Genomic DNA, 9,703 nt, shown 5'->3' on the forward strand with positions numbered 1-9,703 from the left:
CAGAAGAGCTGGAGTCAGTCCGCTAGTCAGTCAGAAAGAGAGTTGGAGTCAGAGTCCTTTGGAAGTAAAGGAAAGAACATTAAACTATGTAAATCCGAATTTGAATTCCTGACGTCATTAGCATTCGACCAGTCCAATGAATAAAGAATCATCCTTGTGTTTTTGAAAAACTTGTGTCATCTTTCAACACCCAAAAGGTAATGTGTGAAACATCTTATGAACATTGCGTAACTTTCCCAAGAATATGTATCCCTCGCTAATATGTTATAAGAATCCACAGAACTATGTCTTCCTCATCATCATAATATTTGTGTATTATGTATTGGCCCAATATGAACCCAGCATCATGTCTTAATATGCACCTTTTTGCAACACTCATCTGAGCTCCAATCTACGGTCCCCCTCGCCAAACTTTCACGAGAAACACTTGTCTAGCTGAAACCACTGTCAATAATTTCCCAACTCTTTATCTATGCCTAAACCTAAACGTAAATTGCAGGAACAAAGCTTCTTTCTTAGAACACCTGTGGAACTCTTGTTTGTCTGCTTTCCAGCTGATTACAATATGGTCACCTTTAGGTCTAACATGAATTTACCTCAATCTAAAGGAGGGAGTTTGTAAAGGAAACTTAAGTACATGATGGAAATGAGGTTCATCAACACAAGAAATGTAGAACTTTCTGGTTGCAGTGGTAGAAAATACCATTATGAAACATCTGGCAGTTCTACTTACATTAATAGATGATATTCTGGTTATTTTGAAGAAGGCGACCCATTTTTTTTTTACCTCAGGCAAACTAAAATAAAGCAACCATTTCCTGTCACATGAAGCTGTACAACTTCAAAGACATGCACTTTGGGTTATCGAATGAGCATGTGGTTTCAAACATTTGATGCTGATAGTTTTAGGTGGACATAGTGCTTTGCCATGACCTATCTGAACGATATACTAGCATTTTGGAACCTACAGATGTTTGATCAATTGACGGACTAGGATTAGGTTAAAATTGCTCAAGTGCTAGTTCTTAAAACGAATGAAATCCAAGTATTTAGAATCTGTACTGTTTAATAAAATTCTAAATGTTCATTTATTTATGTGTGTATAATATATATATATATATATATATACACACACACACACATACCAATAAAACTTTCGAATGGAGCCACCGAATTGAAAAATTCTTTTTTTCCCCTGAAAGGTGTGAGTCCCAAGATTGTCCTTATCTATATATGGTTCGTAACAAACAATGCCGAGTCACACAAAAAGGCCAAAATAAGTTTTTTTGGGGGGCCGTTTCGTACAATTGTCGAAAAAGTTACCTGCCCATATCAACAGAATTTAGCACCGTCTGTATACACTTGCGGTAACATCTTTCGGCATACGAACAAGACTTGTGGTGCAATGGATAACGCGTCTGACTATAGATCAGAAGATTCCAGGTTCAAATCCTGGCAAGTTTGTAATAGTTTTAACCATTTTATCTAACGTTTACTCATTATCCTTACCATTAGTTAGGGTATTTTTGTTTTTTTCAGTGATTTTGTTTTGTGCATATGGGAATTTTCCATACTCCGAGTTCACAAGGTAAGCGTTGATGGTAAGACGATGTTGAGTGTACTCGATTTTGTGTTTGACTTGGTGTTGTGTGTGCCGACGTGGTGAAACCGCTAGTTTATAATAAATAGAGAAGACACCAAACTAGACTTAAACAAGAAAGTGAGATATGAAAAGGTTTATAGGAGTCATATGCTATTTCTAGGTTATTTTGTATTTGGATAATAGATTTCTTACTAATGCAAGAATGAACCAATACTGAGAATACTCAAAGAAGTATCATGTCCCATAGGTTCTTTGCAGTTCAACAGAAAGAGGAGGAGCCATATGCTTGTAACGATGTTGCATGCCTAGGTAACCTGTAAGCAAGGTGAATTAGTGTTAAGAGTTAGGTGGGGTATTTTGACATGGGGTTTAAGAAACTTATCTTTTCTCCAAAGTCTGGAATATGTCTTTTTTGCCGATTTGATAAACAGAAAAGAACATTAAAGTTTACATGGTAACAAAAAGTCTGTTTTGGTATCTACGAAATATTTCCATTTGGTCCACCTGTTATATTTAAGTGCCTTACTTAAGTGGAACATGTATTACAATCAAAATGAACTAAAAACCACTCCAATACATGTTGGAGGAGACTGAGTGGACAAACAAAAAGATTGAGCATTGAATATTGGAATTGAGCGGGTACCATTGTAAGGGTATTTGGTGGGGAGAGACTAAAAAACTGGAGGTCAAATTGGTCAAGTTACTTGTGATCAACCCCCATAAGCCGTTTATGGAAATTCCATTTGATTTTAAATACAGACACAAAAACTCTTTGTATTGGTGGTATTTAGACAAGTTCTTGCTGTGAATTTTTACAATAGAGTAAAGAAAGGTAGAAGAAAAAAAAAAAAAAAAAAAAAAAAGGTAGGATCCTATCAATTTCTTTCAGAGATTTGCTCAATGACACTGTTTGTGGGGGATGATAACGGGCCAAAGTGAAAGAGATATTGTGAATAACACTGAAATGCATAAAGGGCAACAGATGATACAGCATAATCATTCGCTAAATTTGATTTGATGAATAAACTTGATATAACCAATACATAGAAAAAGGAGAAAATAAATATGGAATTGCAGCTCTTTATGCCTGTCATTTTCTACTTATTAAATATGGACCAATAGTTTTTATAAAATTCAATAAGTCATTTGCTAGCTTACATTTTATTTGAACATAGTATGCTTTTCAGATAAAATAGAAACAAACCCATGTTAAATTAGTGTTGCGTATAATAAATACAAAACTGATAGTCAGTGAAGACCATGTTATTTCAAAATAAATTTTTAATTCAAATGGCTGTATTGAGTTGTTGTCCACTGCTGCTTTGTGTTGAGTGGAGAGAGTGAAGCTGTGGGGAGGGCATATGTGGCAGCAGGACTTAGTTCTGTCATACTTTTGCAGAAAACTCAGAAATAACTGTTTGAGGGCCTATCCAAACTTCTGCCTCTTCCTTGATTGTAGCTGTAACAATCTTAAAAATAGATTCCTATTGTATAAATATACTGAACAATCACAAAGCAAAGATGCATTTTTTAAAAATTTTCTTCCTCAGATTGTGAATTATAACAAAAAAAAAAAAAAAAAAAAAATCTTAGGATAGGTCATGCGTACATGCACTCTCCTTCCCTCTTGAACATGATGTTTGGTTAAGCAGAATGATAAATGTGGCTAGTGGAACACCACTATCAAAAAATGACTATGGAGACACTCCCTTCACATTGGAGATTACCAAATTGTCAATATCTAATGATACCAAACTAAGGAAAACTTAATTCAGTCCTAGAGTACCTTGTGAATGCTGGCAATGAGATAGTGTTTTAAAGAATGCTAAAAACAAATAGAAAAGTAATCAATTGATCAGTATTGTTTGGGTTATTTTTATACTGACAGATAACCGCTTGCTGGCTGCAAACAAACTGTTTACAGGTGTCAAAGATATTTCAACATTTCTTTTGATGAACTTGGAGGTTACATCAGTAGGCAAATTCTAAATTTCGACAATTTCTTTTCTCTTAAGCTGATCTTCTGCATATATGCAATCTTCAGTTGCTCTCACTACATTTAAGAACACTCCCTTATACTTTTGTTATCTCATCTAATTTCTGTATTTTACTTAACAGAATTTACCATTTTTAAATTTAACTTTTATTGATCACCCATTTTTTCATATAAAGTGTTCATAGTTTGCACACCTTCATGTTACAGGCATTTGGAGTAAGAGTTTTGTTTAGTATATAATCATACTTGAACCATAAATTCTTTTTCAATTATGCTGTTGTGTAACAATGTCGTCATTCCTGACAAGTGATGTAAATTTTCAAAAGAATGGAGAAAAAAAAAAAAAAAAAAAAAAAAAAAATGACCAAGTAAAGCAAAGGCTTGATAAGTTATTTGAAATCTGCTCTTTTGGAAACAATAGTTTACACATAGCATGCCCATTTTAAATAGTTTTTTTTTTTTTTTTTTTTTTTACACGGTGGTCACCACTTATCAAGGCCCGGAACCCACTCAGGGATAAGGGTTATTGCAAGTACATTACGTTAGTGTGGAGATTTGATGAAGTGTTTACTTAAGGGGGCGGTTCCTTAGGAATTTGTTTACATTGGACTTGAAGACATCCAAGTTGTAGTCAGGTGGGAAGCAGGCAGAAAGAAAAGAGTTCCACAGGCATGCAGTTCTAAGAAAGAAGCTTTGTTCATGGAATCTACGTTTTGATTTAGGCACAGATAAAGAGTGGGGGAAATTTTTCACAGTGGATTCAGCTAGACGGGTGTTTTTCATGAAAGATTGGCGAGGGGGGGGGACCAGAGATTGGAGTTCAGACGAGCACCTGTCATGGAAATAACGATAGGCATCCCTCACTAAGCCACGAAGTCTATTTTGTACTCTGTCAAGGCAGGATAGGCTGTTTTTAGCAGCTTCTGCCCAGATATGGCAGCAGTATTCCATCCTTGGACGTACTTGGCTTTTATATAGATAGAGAATTGCATCAGTAGTGAGATATCTTCTGGAGCGGTAGAAGGATCCTACCATCTTTCCAGCAACCTTTATGTACATATTCCATTTCAGATCAGGAGTAAAGGACAAACCCAGAAGTTTGTCAAAACACGGGGCTTCTCCTAGAAGAGAACCATCCATTTTAATTGATGCCAGATGGGGATCAGAGCATTGATGATGTAAAAATAGGAGTTTGGTTTTAGATGCATTAAAGTAGCAATACACATGAAAAAATTGAAATAGCATTGAATATTTCAATATTGGTATGCATAGAAAGAGCTTGATGAGCTAAGAAAGAATCTTTTTAAATTTTTGAAATCTGATTAAAATTAAGGAAGTTATGGCTATTTTTGTGCCTCACACGTTTGGATATTTTTCCCTCTTTAAGACCATATGCGTTTCGTCACATTTTTTGCACTACTTTTTCAGTAAAAATGTCATATCTTTGTTAAAACACAAGACTAAGAAATGAAATTTACCATATAAGTGTATTTTTGTACAAGGAATCAGAATATGCAACTGAAAATCTCCCAAAGTTTATGGTTTCCAAATAATCTGCAGTAAATGTGCATAAATATGCAGCAATTCCTTAAAAATGCCATGTATCCATAAACAGAAAAGAAGTTGGAGAACTCAAAGTTGAATTGTAATGTGCTTTATGTACAAAAAACTTAAATCTAAACATAAGACCATTTAAAAATGAATATATTGCAATATTTCTTTGGTATTATTGTAGATTAACACCTTCTGTTTAACCCCTCTCAACTCCTTCTGACCACCCCTCCAAAATGTGATTCTACCTTTTTAGGAAATTATGTATAAAATGCCATGAAATACTTTAATGAAAGATAAACAAATTATTTTAGAATTGAATGTAAAATAAGTTCCTATTACAGGTCATTCTAGCATTTTAGGGCAGTTAACTTTTTTTTTCTATGGGAAAATATGCATGCTTTTTTTTTTTTTTAAGATGATTATGTGTAGTTTTAAGAGGGTTTCTATGCAATGAGAATATGAGGAGGGTTGCCATTCGGTCTTTGAATTAATTGTAGGGCTAAGGAAAATTATGTGCGAACATACTGAAAACTTGACAGAGACAAAGCTAACAAAAACAATATTAGAGGGGGAGCGGTTAGTTTCACAAAAATTTAATGTAAAATAATTCATCATTTCCTAGCCATTCTAGCATTTTAGGACAGTTAACCAATTTATTTTTATGTGTATTTTTCTTTAAGGAAGGGTCTATTTTTTGATTGTTTGTTTTAGATGCTTGTATGTGGCTTACAGAGGTATTTTGTTGGGGGGGGGGGGCGCTTGCCACTCGAACTTAGTGTTATTGTTAGGGTTAAAGAGTGTTTTAGGAGGAGACTTGCCACACATAATTTGTATTAGAGGTAAAGTTAAGAGAGCTTTTTTTCAAAGAGAGGGTTCAAAAATTTGTCGATTTCTATTTTCGAGGTTGAAGGTGTTAATTCCATAGGCCGTTTATACTACGCTGGAGCAGGTTGTAAAATATCTTTCGCTTAATAAGTAGAAAAAAAAATAACAAAATAGAAAGCTTCCTAATTGTAGTTTGATGTGTTTTCTAACTGCTTTTAAAATTTCAAGAATATTGATATAGATTTTGAGGGTTTGTATTACTATACACATAGATTCGAAAAAGTTGTCAAAAAAAAACAAATATATAACAAATAAATGTTATCAAAAGCAAGTTACTTTTCTACCTAACTGGATAATTTTTTAGTGTTTTTATTTAATGTAACATGTTTATTCAGCTTGAAAACAGTGTTTACTAATGTTTTGGAAAATTTAAAATGGCGCCCGCCGCCCGACTCTCTTGAAACGGTGAGTTTGGGGAAAAGAGTTAAAAATAAAAAAGTAGACAAAATACTGCTAGAAACTCGCTCAATATGTTACCGTGACATAGGCTGACATATATTCGGTGAGTTTTTAACAGTATTTTGTATAGTTTTTTTTATTTTTAACTCCTTTTCTCAAACTTACCGTGTCAAAGAGAGTCGGGCCGGGCGCTATTTTTAATTTTTCAATACATCGGTAAACACTGTATGTATTTCGAGCTGAATAAACATGTTACATTGAATAAAAACACAAAAAATATATCCAGTTAGGTAGAAAAGTAACTTATTTTGCCTTTGATAAAATTTATTTGTTATATATTTGTTTTTTGACAACTTTTTCGAATCTATGTATGAACGAGATTTTGATACTTATTTTGATTTAAAAAAACAAACATTTGTGGCTGTTCGCAGTAAAACATTGTTTTAATTCGTTGTTCAAGACTAATTTAAAAAATAAAAGTGCATGCAAGCTTCCTAATTGTAGTTTTTGTTTTTTTAACCATGTTTTTAAATTTGACGAGCAATGTAAGAAATTGCAACAGATTCATAATGCCGAATTGGTTGGGATTGTTATTATACATTCTGAAAACCGAATAGTTCTAAACTAATGTTATTCTGATAACAAAATAGCTCTCATTAAACGTATAAGAACATTTATATTCATATTTTCATATTTTTCTTAATTCGTTCTTGAATAAAAATTAAAGAACGCGTGTTGTTTACACTGTGCTGTGCTATGGCTGATTCTACAGGCTGGAGCTGCTGCTGCTTCTTTAAAATACTAACTTCATTTGACCAAATTCGAGAAATATAAACAATTTTTTTTCGGGTAGGTCCTTTTAAATTATCAATTACCGCGATCCTACTCAACATAAAATAATACTTTTAATTGATAAAGATAGTAAAAAGATTGATTTACTTACTACTGGGTGTCCGAATAATTTTTTTTTCAAAATGTTCAATACTCGTCATATTAAAGTCTTATTTTTAACACGACAAAAAAAGAAATGGTCAAAAATATTTCGGACACTTGACAGTATTAAGATTAACACCTCTTCTAATTGGTTCCCAAATTTCATGACGAAATTCTTCATACAATCACGGTACGGACCTTTAGAAAACAGGGGGGGTCATTACAAAACCTTACCGAAAACGCCATTTTATGACGTTCACATTTTTATCACTTTATTTGCTTAAAACTCTTAAAATATATAATGTACATTCATATTTATTAATTAATTTGAAAGTATATTCATTTCCGAACAAAACAGTAGTAATTTGAAGACTTGAAGTGCTTTGGTTTAAAAAATATGGCTATTTTAGTAGAACTACCTTGAAATCTGTGATTATCCAAAGCGTTTTTTCGTCCGTGTGTATTACTAATTAAAGGTAACCAGCCACGTCTTCCCCCACTGAACCACGCGCTCGAGATCAGAGAGAACTTTGTCATTTACAGACTTAAATGAGGCTGAATAAACAAATTCAACAGTTATACTGAAAAAGAAAAGTCTACAAACTTGTTTTAGTCAATCATAAATTGAAGAAATCAGAAGGAAATGTCTTCACCATTTTGCATGAACATTTGTCAATGAGAAAAGTGTTCACAGCATTTGCTCATAGTCAGTAAAAAACAATGTGCCAGTGATTAAGAGTTGTTTGCAATCGTTTCAACACAACAAAAAGGTTTTCTGTCATTATGATAATGGATGACACATGAACCCACTACTTCACTTTGGAATCAACATAGTTGATATTAGAAGAAAGCTGTTCAAATCAACCAATGACAAATATGTACAAGGTATTTTATCCATTGAGAAATTTACTGGAAAAAGAACCACAAATTGCAATTATTACATAAAAAAAAGAAAAACACACAAATGAGGACAATATTTACATTATTATAAGACACTGAACCCTCAAAACTACATGCACTGCCTTTTGAATTGCTTCTGCACCCAACCTATTCTCCATAATTTGATCCATAGTTAAACACTAACATTGCATGAATTTCAAATTCAAGATTAGTGAAATTAAAATATTTTGAAAATTAAATTAAAAAATGCTAGAAATTTTATCAACAAAACATTGTTCTTTGCATTATCTCTCCTGTGCTAGCAGTATTTATCTTTTATAAAGAAAAAAGTGCACATTGCAAAATTACATGCTCTCAAAATATATTTTTCTGAGTTACAAGAATTATGACGGGGGAGGGAGGTCTTTTGAACGAGTCCTGTCACTAAATAGCCTAATGATTGTCTTTGCAAATTGTGTCCCATAGTGGGCACTTTGTTTTTCGATCCAATTGTCTCTTATTGTCCTGTGTAATCTTTGGGTTTCTTGATCCCTCTGCTGCTGGTCTGGTTAGCTTGCTGCGAATGAAGAATCCTCACCACAAACAAACAGAACTCTGGGGGGGACGACGAGAGAATTTAAAAAGACCCTTTTTCTCTTTCTCTCAGAGCCTCTGTCTCAATCACTCAACACGTCTCCCTCTTGGGAGGGGGTGGTTGCTTACACTGATATCTGGTACAGTTTTCTGGATTTCTTCACAACCGTGTAGGGGTCCTATCAGTAATGCTTTTCCAAATTAAAACATCTTTGGCATCTTAATTTTGTCTCCATTTTCGAGATGATATGCCATCTGACTTGTTTGTAAAAAACTAAGAATGACAGCACTGCGGTTGGTCCTATATTACTAACTAGATCTTTACATTTCTCTGCACTCCCCACCCCATCTGGTCAAACACCCCTCCTACTGCAGTATCCACCTAGCTGCATGCACTCATGACAATATTGTGTCGCAGAATCACAGATGACTATTTTTCAGGTGATAAAATTTTTTTATTTTAAATAAACTTAAAAGATTATTCTTTTAACTAAGATTCATGAGAAAGAGTCTACCAAAAAACTTGTACCCGTCAGTATTTAAAAAACTTTCAAATTTTAATTTAAATAAGAGATTTTTAATGAAAAAGCAAATATAATACAACCTTAAATTTTTTTTAAACATTTCAAATAAACTAAAACTGATTTCTTTTTTAATTAGAAGTTTAATAAAAAAATAAGGAATCAACGCCTTATATTTCTAAGGATTGATTATTCGCATTCTTTGGACTACTTACAACATGAAGAATTCAAAAAATATGTACAAGAAGTCAATGTACTCATTTTCTATGATGTCACCACTGGTTTTATCAAGACTAAAAAGACAAATGGCATGTCATAAAAAAATTGTTGAAACATATA

General features: G+C 33.3%; 1 non-coding gene across 1 annotated transcript; it reads left to right on the top strand.

Moving 5' to 3' along the window:
* Window positions 1–1,391: 1,391 nt before the first annotated feature.
* Trnay-aua (transfer RNA tyrosine (anticodon AUA)) lies at window positions 1,392–1,464 on the top strand. Its single transcript has one exon. It is a non-coding gene; the product is annotated as a tRNA-Tyr (tRNA).
* The last annotated feature ends 8,239 nt before the right edge of the window (window positions 1,465–9,703 follow it).

The sequence above is a fragment of the Euprymna scolopes genome, chromosome 19 (assembly GCF_053919585.1).
Source record: "Euprymna scolopes isolate OS-2025 chromosome 19, ASM5391958v1, whole genome shotgun sequence".
NCBI classification, from domain to species: domain Eukaryota; kingdom Metazoa; phylum Mollusca; class Cephalopoda; order Sepiida; family Sepiolidae; genus Euprymna; species Euprymna scolopes.